At 39.2% G+C, this 5,782-nt stretch overlaps 1 long non-coding RNA gene across 1 annotated transcript; it reads left to right on the forward strand.

Annotated features, from left to right (window-relative positions):
* The first annotated feature begins 394 nt into the window (after positions 1-394).
* LOC119142333 lies at positions 395-5,544 on the forward strand. The gene is made up of 4 exons (XR_005102225.1): positions 395-623; positions 2,911-3,063; positions 4,743-4,888; positions 5,458-5,544. It is a non-coding gene; the product is annotated as an uncharacterized LOC119142333 (long non-coding RNA).
* Positions 5,545-5,782: the final 238 nt, after the last annotated feature.

The following is a 5,782-nucleotide window of genomic DNA, read 5'->3' on the forward strand; positions in this document are numbered from 1 at the left end:
GCTCTTCTCTGTACTGCCCTTAACTCCACTATGCCCTTGCGACGCAGTTACTCAGGAGGTGGAGGCATATAGCTTTTTTTATATAGCAGCTAACCAGCATACCTGTTCAATTGTGGTGATCTTTCTTTGTAGTATCTGGTAACATGTTACCAAGTTACTGTTATTTGCTAACAAAAGTATTTTGTCTTTTTTTCTTCCTGTGACAGAATATTTTAATTATAGTTCAAAATTTGACTGTAGAATTATCACAGTCTAAGTACAGATGGAGTTTGGGATATGCCCTTCCAGTCTTAAATTCTGTGACGTTTGGCTTCTTAATTTTGTATGATAAATGCTTATTTCAACACTTTACTTGGAGTCTGAGCACTCATCAAGTATGTCATAGTGAGTCATAGTCCACTGCTAACAAAACTGCAATTCAGCTGTGCTTTTAGCACTGTCTACCAACTGTGCCTTTCCCGTCTCAACCTTTTGCTCCTGTGTAACATTATAAAGACCTTTCTTTAGTTTTTCCAGCTGTATTTCCTATGATCATCTCTCTTTATAGAGTCAACTGTTGCCTCCACTGAAAGATTTGGGAAGAGGAGGAAGAGACTGTTTGGAAATTCAGTGTCCCTGAAATGGTGAGAGTCCAGATCCTGTATAAAGTTTTCTCTGTGGTGTTTTGCTTGTCTAGTCATTACATTTTTGTCTTTCCTCGTAAGTATCTCCAAGCAGGCCTCAGCAGCATGTTTTGTACATCAGGTTTTGTTTGTCTGTAGTACTGTCTTACCACATCTCTTAAACAGAGCTGGAAACTCCAGGTAGACTTATTGCCATATGTACGCAGGCTGAATTTTGCAAGTTTCTTTCTTATACTTTAACCCTGAAGCTTTGTACTCCTCTTTCTAAGCAGTGATGTGCTTGACTATTTAGGCAGATGAGGCATTTGCTTTATTATGATTTCTTCTTTTGGATTGGAGGCAGCCTGAAGCGGCAAGGCAAAACAGCTTGTTGCAATTTGACTATTTTATATCCCAAAGGAAGAAAGTGTGCTCCATCATTATAACAGTGCTGGACTTATTCCAAACCAAAATACAGCAGTACTCATGAAGTAATGTTGAGAAAGGATAACAGAAGCCGCTTTTTGCAGGAAAACACTTGTAATGTCACAAGCAAAATTTGGTACCATGGACATGAGATGGATTAAAACCTGACTGTGTTTCAAAATGGTGGGCAAAGGCATTTAATGCAGCAGTTATATAGATGTTTTATGATATTAATGTTTTAGGAATAGTTCACAGGACACAAAGCATTACAAGAAAAGAGAAGAAGCACTGTTACATTAAGCTGTCTCAGGACTTAAATCTTGATAAAGAACCTCTAGCTAAGGTACAGGAATAGAGGTTGAGGAATAAAGAACAAAGCCAAATAAAAGACAGAAAAGGCAGAAAAGGAAGGAATGAATCAAGCTAGAAGAAGGTAGGTAGAGTCTGACAGGATTGGAAGAACTGGGATTCAGCACTAAAACTAGCAATCTGGGTTTAAAGGAGGAAGGAAGGAAAAATATTGAGAGAACATTTGTGAAATAGGAATAAAAACTTGGACTGTTGTGGAAGGGTCAGAGGGAGTGATAAGTATTTGAAAGTATGAATGCAAGATGTGTGACGAAGAAAACAAAGAGACTAGAAATACACAGAGACTGTTGGCATCATTAATCTAACTGGAACAGAGAGAGGAAGCAAAAATCTGTTAGGCATAAATAGCATAAGATAGTATATAGATCATGCAGAAGTGAACAGATGGGAGAGAAGATTTGGAAATAAATAAAACTGAGGATTATGGGAGAGCACATAAACTGGTTACAAAAATGTGTGCATGCTTAGAAACTCTGCTTAACTTGAGCTCCCACCATCTGTAAGAGTGGTGTTCCAGTTGCTGAATGGGTCTCAGGTACCTCTAAGTAGGATGGTTTGGAGAATGTTTTCTTCTGTAAAAGAAATACCTCAGAAAAAACTAGAGCCATCCTTACAGGTGCTGTGGTACTTCTAATCTGGTGGTCCTGTCCCCTGTGTCTGCTGAACTGCCCAGGGATTCATGGCATTCCCAGTTTATCAGAGGGCAGGCGAGTGACTCATAACTAATATATACAGGAAAAAAAACGGTGGGCCATCAGGCGTCATGAGAGCTGAAGTCCAGCTGAGGAATTCAAAAGGAAAAAAGGGACATGACGATTTTTATTATGGTGCTTCTATGGTGTTTTTTTTCAGTATCCTGGTACCATACTTCTATGCTAATATTTCAGAATTATAGTAGTTGGTTCTGAAGTAGTTAGTTTTTAGAAAATACTGAACCAAACATTCAAAACAACGTTGAAAATTGCTTGGGAAAAAATACAAATCCATCCATGAAAATGCCATCACACCTAATTGTAAGGAACTTTCTTGATTAAAAAGTTTAAAGTTGATTAAGCACACCTGAGTGACTGCTGAGCTTCCTCGAATCCTCCCTTTTTCAAGGCAAATTAGCTCAGGTTAAACATCTTCCATTGAGTCAGATATCTGAAGCAGAAAGGGGTGAAAGTTCCAGACAATATTCAAGGAGCTGGACATGAATTGCCACTGAAGGATTTATTGGTTCGGGTGGAGCACAGTGTAAATGCATTTCTAGACACAGTTATAAGTCTGAACTGCCCATCTGGTCCTTGGCTCCCTGTTCCAGCTGTCACCCCCCTAACTGTGCCCTTTATCCAACTCTTCAGACTTGGAGGAATTACTCCCTTGTGCATTTGTGGTGCAGCTGGGCTCATTCCAGTTGCATGGGAGAAGTGGACTGGCAGCGTCGCTGCTGGGAGGGATGTGATGTTGCTGGCCTGGGGGGCTGCTGCTGGCAGAGCTCATCCCTTGACCGTTTTACTGTGCTTCGTTGCAGGCTCGTGCGTGACAGACCTCCATATCAGCCCCGGAGGAATGGGAGTGCGAGGCCAAGTGCCGGCTGCAGGTGCCAAGGGTGCACTAGGAGCAGACTTTGGCGTTTGGTGACTGAAAGGCCAAAGTTCAAGCAGGGGCTTATTACACAAGACTGGTAGGTAGATCAGCCTTGGGTCCAGAAGTAAGAAGGGCACATTGGTGTTCTACTGTGCTCTGAGGATGTATATTCATCGGTCATCACTGGTGCACAGATCTTCCCACTCCTTATTCCCCCTCTCCCTGCCCCCATCTCCTGTTGTGGCATTGTTTCATCTTCTTCTCAACTAATTTTGTGTATTTGCAGTTCTGCTATTTCTGAATTATTCTCCCTCACTTTGCTTCATCTGATTGAATAACTGAAATTTGACTTTGAGTTGTTTTGTTGGTTTTTTTTTTTTTTTTTCATTTTTCATGCCTGTGGCTTTGCATCCTTAGTCAGGCAGTGCAGTTTTATTGTCTGTAGTTGCAAATACTTCTACCAGGTCAGAGGTTAATGTAATGCTTGGTATTCATGTGGTATTTTTCTTAGTGTATTGAGGAATCAGTGTACATAACACAAATCTTCTGAAAAATCCAACATTCTCTGTATTGCCAAGGCTGCAACAGTCATCGTAGTTCTTACCACTTTTTATTTTTAGCAGTGAAATAGACATAGTTGCGGTAGATGCTATGTCCTCTTGCCAAGATAAATGACAGTGTTCTCATCTTTTTTCCTTTCTCTTCCCCCCCACCCCCCCACCCCCACCCCCACCCTACCCCCCTGCTTCCGAGGAACTGTATTTAGCAAATTGTTTGAGCATTACAACTCAAATAAGGTTTTACCTTTTATAGGTTTTCGTTTGTCTAGTTAGGCATACTCTATTCTGGGGGATTTCAGCTGCTAGAGAATGTTTCAGGCTCTAAACATAAGAAAACAAAGACATATTTTCTATATCTTGAGAATACTGTAACTATCCAACAATCTTAAAATAATTGTTGCACCTCATATTTTCAAATAACTGGCAGGAACAGTAATCTTCTACAGCTTAGTACACTCTATTAAAAATGAGTAATATACATATTGATCATAATGCTTCTCTTAGCTGATGAGGCATCTCTTGGGGATGAAACCACAGTACCATATGGCTTTAATGTACTCTGTATAGTTCTCCAAATAACCACTATAAATTATATTTCAGAATTATGCTGGACAGCAATAGAGTTAGTTTTCAAACTGTCAATAATATATCATGACTGTAGGTAAGAAATTGATTATGCACAGGATGCAGTATTTAAATAATTAACAGCTAACCAATCAGTTTTGTAGCTGTGGTTTGTGACACTTTGAATTAGACTAATTTTAACTTTAACATCCCATGATAGAATGGGTTAGTAATGCACCCAGCTAATTAAAACTGATACAGGAAGCAGAATGCATCATTTCTCTAGCAATGTAGCTAATGTAATGCAATACAGTTTCCTCAAAAAGAATGAGATCCAGCATCTTATTGCAATTTTAAATGTAAATTTTAAATGGAAACATTCTTCTGAGTACGAAAGCAGTTTACTGCCCAGTTCTGGCAAAGGGTGATGTAATAAATAGCTGAATTTAAATTTAAGGCAAAGATAAAGGCATGGTTTGGTTTGCCAGGATTATATTATATATTTTTTTCCTTCAAATGTTTATTTGTCAACAAGTTAAATCATTAACACAAATCAATTTCAATACCAACTTGGAACAAAACCCGCTCCATGAAATAAGCACTATTACCTGTTAAACACTAACAGCAATATTGTTGTTTCTGACATTATCAGCTGACAGAAAACACGATGGCCTTTTAAAAATCTAAACCTGGAGTGAAAAATTTAGAGACCTAGTCATCAAGTTTAGAATACATATGATATCTGGACCCAAAGATCAGTTTGTGGCAATACTGACACTGCCCTTCCTCCTTCAAAAGGTAAGGAAGCTGAGTAACATGCAAACATCTTTTTCGCTCTGCCTCATGATTAATGATTCCATGGCATTTTCTTGGGGTAGAAGTTCAGCATTTTGATGAACGTACTGCAGGCCAAAATCCTCTTTCCTTCCACCTTTTTAACAATCCTCTTTGTGCAAGTTTTCAGTATGGCTGGAGCTGATATAGCATAGATGCTGCATTCCAGGGCTGGCCTTACAACAAAAATTCTGGGTAGGGGATAAAAAAGAATAAAGAAAAAAGATGGGGCTTATGCAAAATAATCTTTTCCCTTCCAGGAAAGTCACAGACACCTTTGCAGTTTTTCACAGGAAGTGAGAGAGGCAATGTTTTAGCATAATTGCTAGCCAAATGACAAATATGAGAAAAGGTATTTGAAGCTGGGTTTTCACAAAGTAGGTAGCAAATGCAATATGCAGTCAGCTGTGCTCAGCTTTTCTCTTCGCTCTTTTTTGTTTAAATAACTCTTGAGGGGATCAGAGAGAGAAAATGCAACCGCTAGAGTTATGTTTCAGATGTTATAAAGATTGTCAATCATCACTTTCTCATAGGTATGAGTCAATTGCGGCTGCTGTCAGGAAGGTGTGCTTCAAAGACTTGCTGAGCTCATCCAAATAACAAGGTCTCCAAGGTCTCAGTAAGTCGAAAAGAAGATCTAATTGCATATAGACTTAAGAAGCGGAACAAGACACAGTCAATTTGAAGTATGCTGCTGTTGGCTGGACAGGAAGCTTATCACTAAGTCTTGACAGGGATTTTATTTAGAACTGTAGGTGATGGATGAGAAGGACTATGAGTCTTTGACATAAATGTTTAAGCAGAAGATGTTTGTGGGTTTTCCTCTCCCAGTAGGTCCCTCCTCTTAGAATTTGCAAA

The sequence above is a fragment of the Falco rusticolus genome, chromosome 1, assembly GCF_015220075.1.
Source record: "Falco rusticolus isolate bFalRus1 chromosome 1, bFalRus1.pri, whole genome shotgun sequence".
In the NCBI taxonomy this organism is placed as follows: Eukaryota; Metazoa; Chordata; class Aves; order Falconiformes; family Falconidae; genus Falco; species Falco rusticolus.